The sequence below is a fragment of the Miniopterus natalensis genome, chromosome 11 (assembly GCF_054644295.1).
Source record: "Miniopterus natalensis isolate mMinNat1 chromosome 11, mMinNat1.hap1, whole genome shotgun sequence".
Taxonomy (NCBI): domain Eukaryota; kingdom Metazoa; phylum Chordata; class Mammalia; order Chiroptera; family Miniopteridae; genus Miniopterus; species Miniopterus natalensis.
The window spans coordinates 45938871-45957912 of NC_142091.1; positions in this window are offsets into that span (position 1 = coordinate 45938871).

The window sequence follows — 19042 nt, forward strand, 5'->3', positions numbered from 1 at the left end:
GGGTTATGTTGAGGCCTAGGGTTAGCGAGACGGTTAGGGTTCGGATGGGACCTAGGGTTAGGGTTATGTTGAGCGCTAGGGTTAGCGAGACGGTTAGGGTTCGGATCGGACCTAGGGTTAGGGTTATGTTGAGGGCTAGGGTTAGCGAGACGGTTAGGGTTAGGATGGGACCTAGGGTTAGGGTTATGTTGAGGGCTAGGGTTAGAGAGACGGTTAGGGTTAGGATGGGACCTAGGGTTAGGGTTATGTTGAGGGCTAGGGTTAGAGAGACGGTTAGGGTTAGGATGGGACCTAGGGTTAGGGTTATGTTGAGGGCTAGGCTTAGCGAGACGGTTGTGGTTCGGATGGGACCTAGGTTTAGGGTTATGTTGAGGGCTAGGGTTAGAGAGAAGGTTAGGGTTAGGATGGGACCTAGGGTTAGGGTTATGTTGAGGGCTAGGGTTATCGAGCCGGTTAGAGTTCGGATGGGACATAGGGTCAGGGGTATGTTGAGGGCTAGGTTTAGCGAGACGGTTAGGGTTAGGATGGGACCTAGGGTTAGGGTTATGTTGAGGGCTAGGGTTAGCGAAACGGTTAGGGTTAGGATGGGACCTAGGGTTAGGGTTATGTTGAGGGCTAGGTTTCGCGAGACGGTTAGGGTTAGGATGGGACCTAGGGTTAGGGTTATGTTGAGGGCTAGGCTTAGCGAGACGGTTGTATTTCGGATGGGACCTAGGTTTAGGGTTATGTTGAGGGCTAGGGTTAGAGAGAAGGTTAGGGTTAGGATGGGACCTAGGGTTAGGGTTATGTTGAGGGCTAGGGTTATCGAGCCGGTTAGAGTTCAGATGGGACCTAGGATTAGGGTTATGTTGAGGGCTAGGGTTAGCGAGACGGTTAGGGTTAGGATGGGACCTAGGGTTAGGGTTATGTTGAGGGCTAGGGTTAGAGAGACGATTAGGGTTAGGATGGGACCTAGGGTTAGGGTTATGTTGAGGGCTAGGTTTAGCGAGATGGTTAGGGTTCGGATGGGACCTAGGGTTAGGGTTATGTTGAGGGCTAGGGTTAGCGAGACGGTTAGGGTTAGGATGGGACCTAGGGTTAGGGTTATGTTGAGGGCTAGGGTTAGCGAGACGGTTAGGGTTAGGAGGGAACCTAGGGTTAGGGTTATGTTGAGGACTAGGGTTAGCGAGACGGTTAGGGTTAGGATGGGACCTAGGGTTAGGGTTATGTTGAGGGCTAGGGTTAGCGAGACGGTTAGGGTTAGGATGGGACCTAGGGTTAGGGTTATGTTGAGGGCTAGGGTTAGCGAGACCGTTAGGGTTAGGATGGGACCTAGGGTTAGGGTTATGTTGAGGGCTAGGGTTAGCGAGACGGTTACGGTTAGGATGGGACCTAGGTTTAGGGTTATGTTGAGGCCTAGGGTTAGCGAGACGGTTAGGGTTAGGATGGGACCTAGGGTTAGGGTTATGTTGAGGGCTAGGGTTAGCGAGACGGTTAGGGTTCGGATGGGACCTAGGGTTAGGGTTAAGTTGAGGGCTAGGGTTAGCGAGACGGTTAGGGTTAGGAGGGGACCTAAGGTTAGGGTTATGTTGAGGGCTAGGTTTAGCGAGACGGTTACGGTTAGAATGGGACCTAGGGTTAGGGTTATGTTGAGGCCTAGGGTTAGCGAGACGGTTAGGGTTCGGATGGGACCTAGGGTTAGGGTTATGTTGAGGGCTAGGGTTAGCGAGACGGTTAGGGTTAGTATGGGACCTAGGGTTAGGGTTATGTTGAGGGCTAGGGTTAGCGAGACGGTTAGGGTTAGGATGGGACCTAGGGTTAGGGTTATGTTGAGGGCTAGGGTTAGCGAGACGGTTAGGGTTAGGATGGGACCTAGGGTTAGGGTTATGTTGAGGGCTAGGGTTAGCGAGACGTTTAGGGTTAGGATGGGACCTAGGGTTAGGGTTATGTTGAGGGCTACGGTTAGCGAGACGTTTAGGGTTAGGATGGGACCTAGGGTTAGGGTTATGTTGAGGGCTAGGGTTAGCAAGACGGTTAGGGTTAGGATGGGACCTAGGGTTAGGGTTATGTTGAGGGCTAGGGTTAGCGAGACGGTTAGTGTTAGGATGGGACCTAGGGTTAGGGTTATGTTGAGGGCTAGGGTTAGCGAGACGGTTAGGGTTAGGAGGGGACCTAGGGTTAGGGTTATGTTGAGGACTAGGGTTAGCGAGACGGTTAGGGTTAGGATGGGACCTAGGGTTAGGGTTATGTTGAGGGCTAGGGTTAGCGAGACGGTTAGGGTTAGGATGGGACCTAGGGTTAGGGTTATGTTGAGGGCTAGGGTTAGCGAGACCGTTAGGGTTAGGATGGGACCTAGGGTTAGGGTTATGTTGAGGGCTAGGGTTAGCGAGACGGTTACGGTTAGGATGGGACCTAGGTTTAGGGTTATGTTGAGGCCTAGGGTTAGCGAGACGGTTAGGGTTAGGATGGGACCTAGGGTTAGGGTTATGTTGAGGGCTAGGGTTAGCGAGACGGTTAGGGTTCGGATGGGACCTAGGGTTAGGGTTAAGTTGAGGGCTAGGGTTAGCGAGACGGTTAGGGTTAGGAGGGGACCTAGGGTTAGGGTTATGTTGAGGGCTAGGGTTAGCGAGACGGTTAGGGTTAGGATGGGACCTAGGGTTAGGGTTATGTTGAGGCCTAGGGTTAGCGAGACGGTTAGGGTTCGGATGGGACCTAGGGTTAGGGTTATGTTGAGGGCTAGGGTTAGCGAGACGGTTAGGGTTAGGATGGGACCTAGGGTTAGGGTTATGTTGAGGGCTAGGGTTAGCGAGACGGTTAGGGTTAGGATGGGACCTAGGGTTAGGGTTATGTTGAGGGCTAGGGTTAGCGAGACGGTTAGGGTTAGGATGGGACCTAGGGTTAGGGTTATGTTGAGGGCTAGGGTTAGCGAGACGGTTAGGGTTAGGATGGGACCTAGGGTTAGGGTTATGTTGAGGGCTAGGGTTAGCGAGACGGTTAGGGTTAGGATGGGACCTAGGGTTAGGGTTATGTTGAGGGCTAGGGTTAGCGAGACGGTTAGGGTTCGGATGGGACCTAGGGTTAGGGTTAAGTTGAGGGCTAGGTTTAGCGAGACGGTTAGGGTTAGGAGGGGACCTAGGGTTAGGGTTATGTTGAGGGCTAGGGTTAGCGAGACGGTTAGGGTTAGGATGGGACCTAGGGTTAGGGTTATGTTGAGGCCTAGGGTTAGCGAGACGGTTAGGGTTCGGATGGGACCTAGGGTTAGGGTTATGTTGAGCGCTAGGGTTAGCGAGACGGTTAGGGTTCGGATCGGACCTAGGGTTAGGGTTATGTTGAGGGCTAGGGTTAGCGAGACGGTTAGGGTTAGGATGGGACCTAGGGTTAGGGTTATGTTGAGGGCTAGGGTTAGAGAGACGGTTAGGGTTAGGATGGGACCTAGGGTTAGGGTTATGTTGAGGGCTAGGGTTAGAGAGACGGTTAGGGTTAGGATGGGACCTAGGGTTAGGGTTATGTTGAGGGCTAGGCTTAGCGAGACGGTTGTGGTTCGGATGGGACCTAGGTTTAGGGTTATGTTGAGGGCTAGGGTTAGAGAGAAGGTTAGGGTTAGGATGGGACCTAGGGTTAGGGTTATGTTGAGGGCTAGGGTTATCGAGCCGGTTAGAGTTCGGATGGGACATAGGGTCAGGGGTATGTTGAGGGCTAGGTTTAGCGAGACGGTTAGGGTTAGGATGGGACCTAGGGTTAGGGTTATGTTGAGGGCTAGGGTTAGCGAAACGGTTAGGGTTAGGATGGGACCTAGGGTTAGGGTTATGTTGAGGGCTAGGTTTCGCGAGACGGTTAGGGTTAGGATGGGACCTAGGGTTAGGGTTATGTTGAGGGCTAGGCTTAGCGAGACGGTTGTATTTCGGATGGGACCTAGGTTTAGGGTTATGTTGAGGGCTAGGGTTAGAGAGAAGGTTAGGGTTAGGATGGGACCTAGGGTTAGGGTTATGTTGAGGGCTAGGGTTATCGAGCCGGTTAGAGTTCAGATGGGACCTAGGATTAGGGTTATGTTGAGGGCTAGGGTTAGCGAGACGGTTAGGGTTAGGATGGGACCTAGGGTTAGGGTTATGTTGAGGGCTAGGGTTAGAGAGACGATTAGGGTTAGGATGGGACCTAGGGTTAGGGTTATGTTGAGGGCTAGGTTTAGCGAGATGGTTAGGGTTCGGATGGGACCTAGGGTTAGGGTTATGTTGAGGGCTAGGGTTAGCGAGACGGTTAGGGTTAGGATGGGACCTAGGGTTAGGGTTATGTTGAGGGCTAGGGTTAGCGAGACGGTTAGGGTTAGGATGGGACCTTGGGTTAGGGTTATGTTGAGGGCTAGGGTTAGCGAGACGGTTAGGGTTAGGATGGGACCTAGGGTTAGGGTTATGTTGAGGGCTAGGTTTAGCGAGACGTTTAGGGTTAGGATGGGACCTAGGGTTAGGGTTATGTTGAGGGCTACCGTTAGCGAGACGTTTAGGGTTAGGATGGGACCTAGGGTTAGGGTTATGTTGAGGGCTAGGTTTAGCGAGACGTTTAGGGTTAGGATGGGACCTAGGGTTAGGGTTATGTTGAGGGCTACGGTTAGCGAGACGTTTAGGGTTAGGATGGGACCTAGGGTTAGGGTTATGTTGAGGGCTAGGGTTAGCGAGACGGTTAGGGTTAGGATGGGACCTAGGGTTAGGGTTATGTTGAGGCCTAGGGTTAGCGAGACGGTTAGGGTTCGGATGGGACCTAGGGTTAGGGTTATGTTGAGGGCTAGGGTTAGCGAGACGGTTAGGGTTCGGATGGGACCTAGGGTTAGGGTTAAGTTGAGAGCTAGGGTTAGCGAGACGGTTAGGGTTAGGAGGGGACCTAGGGTTAGGGTTATGTTGAGGGCTAGGTTTAGCGAGACGGTTAGGGTTAGGATGGGACCTAGGGATAGGGTTATGTTGAGGCCTAGGGTTAGCGAGACGGTTAGGGTTCGGATGGGACCTAGGGTTAGGGTTATGTTGAGGGCTAGGGTTAGCGAGACGGTTAGGGTTAGGATGGGACCTAGGGTTAGGGTTATGTTGAGGGCTAGGGTTAGCGAGACGTTTAGGGTTAGGATGGGACCTAGGGTTAGGGTTATGTTGAGGGCTACGGTTAGCGAGAAGTTTAGGGTTAGGATGGGACCTAGGGTTAGGGTTATGTTGAGGGCTAGGGTTAGCAAGACGGTTAGGGTTAGGATGGGACCTAGGGTTAGGGTTATGTTGAGGGCTAGGGTTAGCGAGACGGTTAGTGTTAGGATGGGACCTAGGGTTAGGGTTATGTTGAGGGCTAGGGTTAGCGAGACGGTTAGGGTTAGGAGGGGACCTAGGGTTAGGGATATGTTGAGGACTAGGGTTAGCGAGACGGTTAGGGTTAGGATGGGACCTAGGGTTAGGGTTATGTTGAGGGCTAGGGTTAGCGAGACGGTTAGGGTTAGGATGGGACCTAGGGTTAGGGTTATGTTGAGGGCTAGGGTTAGCGAGACGGTTAGGGTTAGGATGGGACCTAGGGTTAGGGTTATGTTGAGGGCTAGGGTTAGCGAGACGGTTAGGGTTAGGATGGGACCTAGGGTTAGGGTTATGTTGAGGGCTAGGGTTAGAGAGACAGTTAGGGTTCGGATGGGACCTAGGATTAGGGTTATGTTGAGGGCTAGGGTTAGCCAGACGTTTAGGGTTAGGAGGGGACCTAGGGTTAGGGTTATGTTGAGGGCTAGGGTTAGCGAGACGGTTAGGGTTAGGATGGGACCTAGGGTTAGGGTTATGTTGAGGGCTAGGGTTAGCGAGACGGTTAGGGTTCGGATGGGACCTAGGGTTAGGGTTATGTTGAGGGCTAGGGTTAGCGAGACGGTTAGGGTTAGGATGGGACCTAGGGTTAGGGTTATGTTGAGGGCTAGGGTTAGCGAGACGGTTAGAGTTAGGATGGGACCTAGGGTTAGGGTTATGTTGAGGGCTAGGGTTAGCGAGACGGTTAGGTTTAGGATGGGACCTAGGGTTAGGGTTATGTTGAGGGCTAGGGTTAGCGAGACGGTTAGGGTTAGGATGGGACCTAGGGTTAGGGTTATGTTGAGGGCTAGGCTTAGCGAGACGGTTGTGGTTCGGATGGGACCTAGGTTTAGGGTTATGTTGAGGGCTAGGGTTAGAGAGAAGGTTAGGGTTACGATGGGACCTAGGGTTAGGGTTATGTTGAGGGCTTGGGTTATCTAGCCGGTTAGAGTTCAGATGGGACCTAGGATTAGGGTTATGTTGAGGGCTAGGGTTAGCGAGACGGTTAGGGTTAGGATGGGACCTAGGGTTAGGGTTATGTTGAGGGCTAGGGTTAGCGAGACGGTTAGGGTTAGGAAGGGACCTAGGGTTAGGGTTATGTTGAGGCCTAGGGTTAGCAAGACGGTTAGGGTTCGGATGGGACCAAGGGTTAGGGTTATGTTGAGGGCTAGGGTTAGCGAGACGGTTAGGGTTCGGATGGGACCTAGGGTTAGGGTTATGTTGAGGGCTAGGGTTAGCGAGACGGTTAGGGTTAGGATGGGATCTAGGGTTAGGGTTATGTTGAGGGCTAGGTTTAGCGAGACGGTTAGGGTTCAGATATGACCTAGGGATAGGGTTATGTTGAGGTCTAGGGTTAGCGTGACGGTTAGGGTTCGGATGGGACCTAGGGTTAGGGTTATGTTAAGGACTAGGTTTATAGAGACGGTTGGGGTTCGGATGGGACCTAGGGTTAGGGATATGTTGAGGGCTAGGGTTAGCGAGACGGTTAGGGTTAGGATGGGACCTAGGGTTAGGGTTATGTTGAGGGCTAGGGTTAGCGAGACGGTTAGGGTTAGGATGGGACCTAGGGTTAGGGTTATGTTGAGGGCTAGGGTTAGCGAGACCGTTAGGGTTAGGATGGGACCTAGGGTTAGGGTTATGTTGAGGGCTAGGGTTAGCGAGACGGTTAGGGTTAGGATGGGACCTAGGGTTAGGGTTATGTTGAGGGCTAGGGTTAGCGAGACGTTTAGGGTTAGGATGGGACCTAGGGTTAGGGTTATGTTGAGGCCTAGGGTTCGCGAGACGGTTAGTGTTCGGATGGTACCTAGGGTTAGGGTTATGTTGAGGGCTAGGGTTAGCGAGACGGTTAAGGTTCGGATTGGACCTAGGGTTAGGGTTATGTTGAGGGCTAGGGTTAGCGAGACGGTTAGGGTTAGGATGGGACCTAGGGTTAGGGTTATGTTGAGGGCTAGGGTTAGCGAGACGGTTAGGGTTCGGATGGGACCTAGGGTTAGGGTTATGTTGAGGGCTAGGGTTAGCGAGACGGTTAAGGTTAGGATGGGACCTAGGGTTAGGGTTATGTTGAGGGCTGGGGTTAGCGAGACGGTTAGGGTTAGGATGGGACCTAGGGTTAGGGTTATGTTGAGGGCTAGGGTTAGCGAGACGGTTAGGGTTAGGATGGGACCTAGGGTTAGGGTTATGTTGAGGGCTAGGATTAGCGAGACGGTTAGGGTCAGGATGGGACCTAGGGTTAGGGTTATGTTGAGGGCTAGGGTTAGCGAGATGGTTAGGGTTAGGATGGGACCTAGGGTTAGGGTTATGTTGAGGGCTAGGGTTAGCGAGACGGTTAGGGTTAGGATGGGACCTAGGGTTAGGGTTATGTTGAGGGCTAGGGTTAGCGAGACAGTTAGGGTTCGGATGGGACCTAGGGTTAGGGTTAAGTTGAGGGCTAGGTTTAGCGAGATGGTTAGGCTTAGGAGGGGACCTAGGTTTAGGGTTATGTTGAGGGCTAGGGTTAGCGAGACGGTTAGGGTTAGGATGGGACCTAGGGTTAGGGTTATGTTGAGGCCTAGGGTTAGCGAGACGGTTAGGGTTCGGATGGGACCTAGGGTTAGGGTTATGTTGAGGGCTAGGGTTAGCGAGACGGTTAGGGTTCGGATGGGACCTAGGGTTAGGGTTATGTTGAGGGCTAGGGTTAGCGAGACGGTTAGGGTTAGGATGGGACCTAGGGTTAGGGTTATGTTGAGGGCTAGGGTTAGCGAGACGGTTAGGGTTAGGATGGGACCTAGGGTTAGGGTTATGTTGAGGGCTAGGGTTAGCGAGACGGTTAGGGTTAGGATGGGACCTAGGATTAGGGTTATGTTGAGGGCTAGGGTTAGCGAGACGGTTAGGGTTAGGATGGGACCTAGGGTTAGGGTTATGTTGAGGGCTAGGGTTAGCGAGACAGTTAGGGTTCGGATGGGACCTAGGATTAGGGTTATGTTGAGGGCTAGGGTTAGCCAGACGTTTAGGGTTAGGAGGGGACCTAGGGTTAGGGTTATGTTGAGGGCTAGGGTTAGCGAGACCGTTAGGGTTAGGATGGGACCTAGGGTTAGGGTTATGTTGAGGGCTAGGGTTAGCGAGACGGTTAGGGTTAGGATGGGACCTAGGGTTAGGGTTATGTTGAGGGCTAGGGTTAGCGAGACGGTTAGGGTTAGGATGGGACCTAGGGTTAGGGTTATGTTGAGGGCTAGGGTTAGGGAGACGTTTAGGGTTAGGATGGGACCTAGGGTTAGGGTTATGTTGAGGGCTAGGGTTAGAGAGACGGTTAGGGTTAGGATGGGACCTAGGGTTAGGTTTATGTTGAGGGATAGGCTTAGCGAGACGGTTGTGGTTCGGATGGGACCTAGGTTTAGGGTTATATTGAGGGCTAGGGTTAGAGAGAAGGTTAGGGTTAGGATGGGACCTAGGGTTAGGGTTATGTTGAGGGCTAGGTTTATCGAGCCGGTTAGAGTTCGGATGGGACATAGGGTTAGGGTTATGTTGAGGGCTAGGGTTAGAGAGACGGTTAGGGTTAGGATGGGACCTAGGGTTAGGGTTATGTTGAGGGCTAGGGTTAGCGAGACGGTTAGGGTTAGGATGGGACCTAGGGTTAGGGTTATGTTGAGGGCTAGGGTTAGCGAGACGGTTAGGTTTAGGATGGGACCTAGGGTTAGGGTTATGTTGAGGGCTAGGGTTAGCGAGACGGTTAGGGTTAGGATGGGACCTAGGGTTAGGGTTATGTTGAGGGCTAGGCTTAGCGAGACGGTTGTGGTTCGGATGGGACCTAGGTTTAGGGTTATGTTGAGGGCTAGGGTTAGAGAGAAGGTTAGGGTTAAGATGGGACCTAGGGTTAGGGTTATGTTGAGGGCTAGGGTTATCGAGCCGGTTAGAGTTCAGATGGGACCTAGGATTAGGGTTATGTTGAGGGCTAGGGTTAGCGAGACGGTTAGGGTTAGGATGGGACCTAGGGTTAGGGTTATGTTGAGGGCTAGGTTTAGCGAGACGTTTAGGGTTAGGATGGGACCTAGGGTTAGGGTTATGTTGAGGGCTACGGTTAGCGAGACGTTTAGGGTTAGGATGGGACCTAGGGTTAGGGTTATGTTGAGGGCTAGGGTTAGCAAGACGGTTAGGGTTAGGATGGGACCTAGGGTTAGGGTTATGTTGAGGGCTAGGGTTAGCGAGACGGTTAGGGTTAGGATGGGACCTAGGGTTAGGGTTATGTTGAGGGCTAGGGTTAGCGAGACGGTTAGGGATCGGATGGGACCTAGGGTTAGGGTTAAGTTTAGGGCTAGGGTTAGCGAGACGGTTAGGGTTAGGAGGGGACCTAGGGTTAGGGTTATGTTGAGGGCTAGGGTTAGCGAGACGGTTAGGGTTAGGATGGGACCTAGGGTTAGGGTTATGTTGAGGCCTAGGGTTAGCGAGACGGTTAGGGTTCGGATGGGACCTAGGGTTAGGGTTATGTTGAGGGCTAGGGTTAGCGAGACGGTTAGGGTTCGGATGGGACCTAGGGTTAGGGTTAAGTTGAGAGCTAGGGTTAGCGAGACGGTTAGGGTTAGGAGGGGACCTAGGGTTAGGGTTATGTTGAGGGCTAGGTTTAGCGAGACGGTTAGGGTTAGGATGGGACCTAGGGATAGGGTTATGTTGAGGCCTAGGGTTAGCGAGACGGTTAGGGTTCGGATGGGACCTAGGGTTAGGGTTATGTTGAGGGCTAGGGTTAGCGAGACGGTTAGGGTTAGGATGGGACCTAGGGTTAGGGTTATGTTGAGGGCTAGGGTTAGCGAGACGTTTAGGGTTAGGATGGGACCTAGGGTTAGGGTTATGTTGAGGGCTACGGTTAGCGAGAAGTTTAGGGTTAGGATGGGACCTAGGGTTAGGGTTATGTTGAATGCTAGGGTTAGCAAGACGGTTAGGGTTAGGATGGGACCTAGGGTTAGGGTTATGTTGAGGGCTAGGGTTAGCGAGACGGTTAGTGTTAGGATGGGACCTAGGGTTAGGGTTATGTTGAGGGCTAGGGTTAGCGAGACGGTTAGGGTTAGGAGGGGACCTAGGGTTAGGGATATGTTGAGGACTAGGGTTAGCGAGACGGTTAGGGTTAGGATGGGACCTAGGGTTAGGGTTATGTTGAGGGCTAGGGTTAGCGAGACGGTTAGGGTTAGGATGGGACCTAGGGTTAGGGTTATGTTGAGGGCTAGGGTTAGCGAGACGGTTAGGGTTAGGATGGGACCTAGGGTTAGGGTTATGTTGAGGGCTAGGGTTAGCGAGACGGTTAGGGTTAGGATGGGACCTAGGGTTAGGGTTATGTTGAGGGCTAGGGTTAGAGAGACAGTTAGGGTTCGGATGGGACCTAGGATTAGGGTTATGTTGAGGGCTAGGGTTAGCCAGACGTTTAGGGTTAGGAGGGGACCTAGGGTTAGGGTTATGTTGAGGACTAGGGTTAGCGAGACGGTTAGGGTTAGGATGGGACCTAGGGTTAGGGTTATGTTGAGGGCTAGGGTTAGCGAGACGGTTAGGGTTAGGATGGGACCTAGGGTTAGGGTTATGTTGAGGGCTAGGGTTAGCGAGACGGTTAGGGTTAGGATGGGACCTAGGGTTAGGGTTATGTTGAGGGCTAGGGTTAGCGAGACGGTTAGGGTTAGGATGGGACCTAGGGTTAGGGTTATGTTGAGGGCTAGGGTTAGAGAGACAGTTAGGGTTCGGATGGGACCTAGGATTAGGGTTATGTTGAGGGCTAGGGTTAGCCAGACGTTTAGGGTTAGGAGGGGACCTAGGGTTAGGGTTATGTTGAGGGCTAGGGTTAGCGAGACGGTTAGGGTTAGGATGGGACCTAGGGTTAGGGTTATGTTGAGGGCTAGGGTTAGCGAGACGGTTAGGGTTCGGATGGGACCTAGGGTTAGGGTTATGTTGAGGGCTAGGGTTAGCGAGACGGTTAGGGTTAGGATGGGACCTAGGGTTAGGGTTATGTTGAGGGCTAGGGTTAGCGAGACGGTTAGAGTTAGGATGGGACCTAGGGTTAGGGTTATGTTGAGGGCTAGGGTTAGCGAGACGGTTAGGTTTAGGATGGGACCTAGGGTTAGGGTTATGTTGAGGGCTAGGGTTAGCGAGACGGTTAGGGTTAGGATGGGACCTAGGGTTAGGGTTATGTTGAGGGCTAGGCTTAGCGAGACGGTTGTGGTTCAGATGGGACCTAGGTTTAGGGTTATGTTGAGGGCTAGGGTTAGAGAGAAGGTTAGGGTTACGATGGGACCTAGGGTTAGGGTTATGTTGAGGGCTTGGGTTATCTAGCCGGTTAGAGTTCAGATGGGACCTAGGATTAGGGTTATGTTGAGGGCTAGGGTTAGCGAGACGGTTAGGGTTAGGATGGGACCTAGGGTTAGGGTTATGTTGAGGGCTAGGGTTAGCGAGACGGTTAGGGTTAGGAAGGGACCTAGGGTTAGGGTTATGTTGAGGCCTAGGGTTAGCAAGACGGTTAGGGTTCGGATGGGACCAAGGGTTAGGGTTATGTTGAGGGCTAGGGTTAGCGAGACGGTTAGGGTTCGGATGGGACCTAGGGTTAGGGTTATGTTGAGGGCTAGGGTTAGCGAGACGGTTAGGGTTAGGATGGGATCTAGGGTTAGGGTTATGTTGAGGGCTAGGTTTAGCGAGACGGTTAGGGTTCAGATATGACCTAGGGATAGGGTTATGTTGAGGTCTAGGGTTAGCGTGACGGTTAGGGTTCGGATGGGACCTAGGGTTAGGGTTATGTTAAGGACTAGGTTTATAGAGACGGTTGGGGTTCGGATGGGACCTAGGGTTAGGGATATGTTGAGGGCTAGGGTTAGCGAGACGGTTAGGGTTAGGATGGGACCTAGGGTTAGGGTTATGTTGAGGGCTAGGGTTAGCGAGACGGTTAGGGTTAGGATGGGACCTAGGGTTAGGGTTATGTTGAGGGCTAGGGTTAGCGAGACCGTTAGGGTTAGGATGGGACCTAGGGTTAGGGTTATGTTGAGGGCTAGGGTTAGCGAGACGGTTAGGGTTAGGATGGGACCTAGGGTTAGGGTTATGTTGAGGGCTAGGGTTAGCGAGACGTTTAGGGTTAGGATGGGACCTAGGGTTAGGGTTATGTTGAGGCCTAGGGTTCGCGAGACGGTTAGTGTTCGGATGGTACCTAGGGTTAGGGTTATGTTGAGGGCTAGGGTTAGCGAGACGGTTAAGGTTCGGATTGGACCTAGGGTTAGGGTTATGTTGAGGGCTAGGGTTAGCGAGACGGTTAGGGTTAGGATGGGACCTAGGGTTAGGGTTATGTTGAGGGCTAGGGTTAGCGAGACGGTTAGGGTTCGGATGGGACCTAGGGTTAGGGTTATGTTGAGGGCTAGGGTTAGCGAGACGGTTAAGGTTAGGATGGGACCTAGGGTTAGGGTTATGTTGAGGGCTGGGGTTAGCGAGACGGTTAGGGTTAGGATGGGACCTAGGGTTAGGGTTATGTTGAGGACTAGGGTTAGCGAGACGGTTAGGGTTAGGATGGGACCTAGGGTTAGGGTTATGTTGAGGGCTAGGGTTAGCGAGACGGTTAGGGTTAGGATGGGACCTAGGGTTAGGGTTATGTTGAGGGCTAGGGTTAGCGAGACGGTTAGGGTTCGGATGGGACCTAGGATTAGGGTTATGTTGAGGGCTTGGGTTAGCGAGAGGTTTAGGGTTAGGAGGGGACCTAGGGTTAGGGTTATGTTGAGGGCTAGGGTTAGCGAGACGGTTAGGGTTAGGATGGGACCTAGGGTTAGGGTTATGTTGAGGGCTAGGGTTAGCGAGACGGTTAGGGTTAGGATGGGACCTAGGGTTAGGGTTATGTTGAGGGCTAGGATTAGCGAGACGGTTAGGGTCAGGATGGGACCTAGGGTTAGGGTTATGTTGAGGGCTAGGGTTAGCGAGATGGTTAGGGTTAGGATGGGACCTAGGGTTAGGGTTATGTTGAGGGCTAGGGTTAGCGAGACGGTTAGGGTTAGGATGGGACCTAGGGTTAGGGTTATGTTGAGGGCTAGGGTTAGCGAGACAGTTAGGGTTCGGATGGGACCTAGGGTTAGGGTTAAGTTGAGGGCTAGGTTTAGCGAGATGGTTAGGCTTAGGAGGGGACCTAGGGTTAGGGTTATGTTGAGGGCTAGGGTTAGCGAGACGGTTAGGGTTAGGATGGGACCTAGGGTTAGGGTTATGTTGAGGCCTAGGGTTAGCGAGACGGTTAGGGTTCGGATGGGACCTAGGGTTAGGGTTATGTTGAGGGCTAGGGTTAGCGAGACGGTTAGGGTTCGGATGGGACCTAGGGTTAGGGTTATGTTGAGGGCTAGGGTTAGCGAGACGGTTAGGGTTAGGATGGGACCTAGGGTTAGGGTTATGTTGAGGGCTAGGGTTAGCGAGACGGTTAGGGTTAGGATGGGACCTAGGGTTAGGGTTATGTTGAGGGCTAGGGTTAGCGAGACGGTTAGGGTTAGGATGGGACCTAGGATTAGGGTTATGTTGAGGGCTAGGGTTAGCGAGACGGTTAGGGTTAGGATGGGACCTAGGGTTAGGGTTATGTTGAGGGCTAGGGTTAGCGAGACAGTTAGGGTTCGGATGGGACCTAGGATTAGGGTTATGTTGAGGGCTAGGGTTAGCCAGACGTTTAGGGTTAGGAGGGGACCTAGGGTTAGGGTTATGTTGAGGGCTAGGGTTAGCGAGACCGTTAGGGTTAGGATGGGACCTAGGGTTAGGGTTATGTTGAGGGCTAGGGTTAGCGAGACGGTTAGGGTTAGGATGGGACCTAGGGTTAGGGTTATGTTGAGGGCTAGGGTTAGCGAGACGGTTAGGGTTAGGATGGGACCTAGGGTTAGGGTTATGTTGAGGGCTAGGGTTAGGGAGACGTTTAGGGTTAGGATGGGACCTAGGGTTAGGGTTATGTTGAGGGCTAGGGTTAGAGAGACGGTTAGGGTTAGGATGGGACCTAGGGTTAGGTTTATGTTGAGGGATAGGCTTAGCGAGACGGTTGTGGTTCGGATGGGACCTAGGTTTAGGGTTATATTGAGGGCTAGGGTTAGAGAGAAGGTTAGGGTTAGGATGGGACCTAGGGTTAGGGTTATGTTGAGGGCTAGGTTTATCGAGCCGGTTAGAGTTCGGATGGGACATAGGGTTAGGGTTATGTTGAGGGCTAGGGTTAGAGAGACGGTTAGGGTTAGGATGGGACCTAGGGTTAGGGTTATGTTGAGGGCTAGGGTTAGCGAGACGGCTAGGGTTAGGATGGGACCTAGGGTTAGGGTTATGTTGAGGGCTAGGGTTAGCGAGACGGTTAGGTTTAGGATGGGACCTAGGGTTAGGGTTATGTTGAGGGCTAGGGTTAGCGAGACGGTTAGGGTTAGGATGGGACCTAGGGTTAGGGTTATGTTGAGGGCTAGGCTTAGCGAGACGGTTGTGGTTCGGATGGGACCTAGGTTTAGGGTTATGTTGAGGGCTAGGGTTAGAGAGAAGGTTAGGGTTAAGATGGGACCTAGGGTTAGGGTTATGTTGAGGGCTAGGGTTATCGAGCCGGTTAGAGTTCAGATGGGACCTAGGATTAGGGTTATGTTGAGGGCTAGGGTTAGCGAGACGGTTAGGGTTAGGATGGGACCTAGGGTTAGGGTTATGTTGAGGGCTAGGTTTAGCGAGACGTTTAGGGTTAGGATGGGACCTAGGGTTAGGGTTATGTTGAGGGCTACGGTTAGCGAGACGTTTAGGGTTAGGATGGGACCTAGGGTTAGGGTTATGTTGAGGGCTAGGGTTAGCAAGACGGTTAGGGTTAGGATGGGACCTAGGGTTAGGGTTATGTTGAGGGCTAGGGTTAGCGAGACGGTTAGGGTTAGGATGGGACCTAGGGTTAGGGTTATGTTGAGGGCTAGGGTTAGCGAGACGGTTAGGGATCGGATGGGACCTAGGGTTAGGGTTAAGTTTAGGGCTAGGGTTAGCGAGACGGTTAGGGTTAGGAGGGGACCTAGGGTTAGGGTTATGTTGAGGGCTAGGGTTAGCGAGACGGTTAGGGTTAGGATGGGACCTAGGGTTAGGGTTATGTTGAGGCCTAGGGTTAGCGAGACGGTTAGGGTTCGGATGGGACCTAGGGTTAGGGTTATGTTGAGGGCTAGGGTTAGCGAGACGGTTAGGGTTCGGATGGGACCTAGGGTTAGGGTTAAGTTGAGAGCTAGGGTTAGCGAGACGGTTAGGGTTAGGAGGGGACCTAGGGTTAGGGTTATGTTGAGGGCTAGGTTTAGCGAGACGGTTAGGGTTAGGATGGGACCTAGGGATAGGGTTATGTTGAGGCCTAGGGTTAGCGAGACGGTTAGGGTTCGGATGGGACCTAGGGTTAGGGTTATGTTGAGGGCTAGGGTTAGCGAGACGGTTAGGGTTAGGATGGGACCTAGGGTTAGGGTTATGTTGAGGGCTAGGGTTAGCGAGACGTTTAGGGTTAGGATGGGACCTAGGGTTAGGGTTATGTTGAGGGCTACGGTTAGCGAGAAGTTTAGGGTTAGGATGGGACCTAGGGTTAGGGTTATGTTGAGGGCTAGGGTTAGCAAGACGGTTAGGGTTAGGATGGGACCTAGGGTTAGGGTTATGTTGAGGGCTAGGGTTAGCGAGACGGTTAGTGTTAGGATGGGACCTAGGGTTAGGGTTATGTTGAGGGCTAGGGTTAGCGAGACGGTTAGGGTTAGGAGGGGACCTAGGGTTAGGGATATGTTGAGGACTAGGGTTAGCGAGACGGTTAGGGTTAGGATGGGACCTAGGGTTAGGGTTATGTTGAGGGCTAGGGTTAGCGAGACGGTTAGGGTTAGGATGGGACCTAGGGTTAGGGTTATGTTGAGGGCTAGGGTTAGCGAGACGGTTAGGGTTAGGATGGGACCTAGGGTTAGGGTTATGTTGAGGGCTAGGGTTAGCGAGACGGTTAGGGTTAGGATGGGACCTAGGGTTAGGGTTATGTTGAGGGCTAGGGTTAGAGAGACAGTTAGGGTTCGGATGGGACCTAGGATTAGGGTTATGTTGAGGGCTAGGGTTAGCCAGACGTTTAGGGTTAGGAGGGGACCTAGGGTTAGGGTTATGTTGAGGGCTAGGGTTAGCGAGACGGTTAGGGTTAGGATGGGACCTAGGGTTAGGGTTATGTTGAGGGCTAGGGTTAGCGAGACGGTTAGGGTTCGGATGGGACCTAGGGTTAGGGTTATGTTGAGGGCTAGGGTTAGCGAGACGGTTAGGGTTAGGATGGGACCTAGGGTTAGGGTTATGTTGAGGGCTAGGGTTAGCGAGACGGTTAGAGTTAGGATGGGACCTAGGGTTAGGGTTATGTTGAGGGCTAGGGTTAGCGAGACGGTTAGGTTTAGGATGGGACCTAGGGTTAGGGTTATGTTGAGGGCTAGGGTTAGCGAGACGGTTAGGGTTAGGATGGGACCTAGGGTTAGGGTTATGTTGAGGGCTAGGCTTAGCGAGACGGTTGTGGTTCGGATGGGACCTAGGTTTAGGGTTATGTTGAGGGCTAGGGTTAGAGAGAAGGTTAGGGTTACGATGGGACCTAGGGTTAGGGTTATGTTGAGGGCTTGGGTTATCTAGCCGGTTAGAGTTCAGATGGGACCTAGGATTAGGGTTATGTTGAGGGCTAGGGTTAGCGAGACGGTTAGGGTTAGGATGGGACCTAGGGTTAGGGTTATGTTGAGGGCTAGGGTTAGCGAGACGGTTAGGGTTAGGAAGGGACCTAGGGTTAGGGTTATGTTGAGGCCTAGGGTTAGCAAGACGGTTAGGGTTCGGATGGGACCAAGGGTTAGGGTTATGTTGAGGGCTAGGGTTAGCGAGACGGTTAGGGTTCGGATGGGACCTAGGGTTAGGGTTATGTTGAGGGCTAGGGTTAGCGAGACGGTTAGGGTTAGGATGGGATCTAGGGTTAGGGTTATGTTGAGGGCTAGGTTTAGCGAGACGGTTAGGGTTCAGATATGACCTAGGGATAGGGTTATGTTGAGGTCTAGGGTTAGCGTGACGGTTAGGGTTCGGATGGGACCTAGGGTTAGGGTTATGTTAAGGACTAGGTTTATAGAGACGGTTGGGGTTCGGATGGGACCTAGGGTTAGGGATATGTTGAGGGCTAGGGTTAGCGAGACGGTTAGGGTTAGGATGGGACCTAGGGTTAGGGTTATGTTGAGGGCTAGGGTTAGCGAGACGGTTAGGGTTAGGATGGGACCTAGGGTTAGGGTTATGTTGAGGGCTAGGGTTAGCGAGACCGTTAGGGTTAGGATGGGACCTAGGGTTAGGGTTATGTTGAGGGCTAGGGTTAGCGAGACGGTTAGGGTTAGGATGGGACCTAGGGTTAGGGTTATGTTGAGGGCTAGGGTTAGCGAGACGTTTAGGGTTAGGATGGGACCTAGGGTTAGGGTTATGTTGAGGCCTAGGGTTCGCGAGACGGTTAGTGTTCGGATGGTACCTAGGGTTAGGGTTATGTTGAGGGCTAGGGTTAGCGAGACGGTTAAGGTTCGGATTGGACCTAGGGTTAGGGTTATGTTGAGGGCTAGGGTTAGCGAGACGGTTAGGGTTAGGATGGGACCTAGGGTTAGGGTTATGTTGAGGGCTAGGGTTAGCGAGACGGTTAGGGTTCGGATGGGACCTAGGGTTAGGGTTATGTTGAGGGCTAGGGTTAGCGAGACGGTTAGGGTTAGGATGGGACCTAGGGTTAGGGTTATGTTGAGGGCTGGGGTTAGCGAGACGGTTAGGGTTAGGAGGGGACCTAGGGTTAGGGATATGTTGAGGACTAGGGTTAGCGAGACGGTTAGGGTTAGGATGGGACCTAGGGTTAGGGTTATGTTGAGGGCTAGGGTTAGCGAGACGGTTAGGGTTAGGATGGGACCTAGGGTTAGGGTTATGTTGAGGGCTAGGGTTAGCGAGACGGTTAGGGTTAGGATGGGACCTAGGGTTAGGGTTATGTTGAGGGCTAGGGTTAGCGAGACGGTTAGGGTTAGGATGGGACCTAGGGTTAGGGTTATGTTGAGGGCTAGGGTTAGCGAGACGGTTAGGGTTAGGATGGGACCTAGGGTTAGGGTTATGTTGAGGGCTAGGGTTAGAGAGACAGTTAGGGTTCGGATGGGACCTAGGATTAGGGTTATGTTGAGGGCTAGGGTTAGCCAGACGTTTAGGGTTAGGAGGGGACCTAGGGTTAGGGTTATGTTGAGGGCTAGGGTTAGCGAGACGGTTAGGGTTAGGATGGGACCTAGGGTTAGGGTTATGTTGAGGGCTAGGGTTAGCGAGACGGTTAGGGTTCGGATGGGACCTAGGGTTAGGGTTATGTTGAGGGCTAGGGTTAGCGAGACGGTTAGGGTTAGGATGGGACCTAGGGTTAGGGTTATGTTGAGGGCTAGGGTTAGCGAGACGGTTAGAGTTAGGATGGGACCTAGGGTTAGGGTTATGTTGAGGGCTAGGGTTAGCGAGACGGTTAGGTTTAGGATGGGACCTAGGGTTAGGGTTATGTTGAGGGCTAGGGTTAGCGAGACGGTTAGGGTTAGGATGGGACCTAGGGTTAGGGTTATGTTGAGGGCTAGGCTTAGCGAGACGGTTGTGGTTCGGATGGGACCTAGGTTTAGGGTTATGTTGAGGGCTAGGGTTAGAGAGAAGGTTAGGGTTACGATGGGACCTAGGGTTAGGGTTATGTTGAGGGCTTGGGTTATCTAGCCGGTTAGAGTTCAGATGGGACCTAGGATTAGGGTTATGTTGAGGGCTAGGGTTAGCGAGACGGTTAGGGTTAGGATGGGACCTAGGGTTAGGGTTATGTTGAGGGCTAGGGT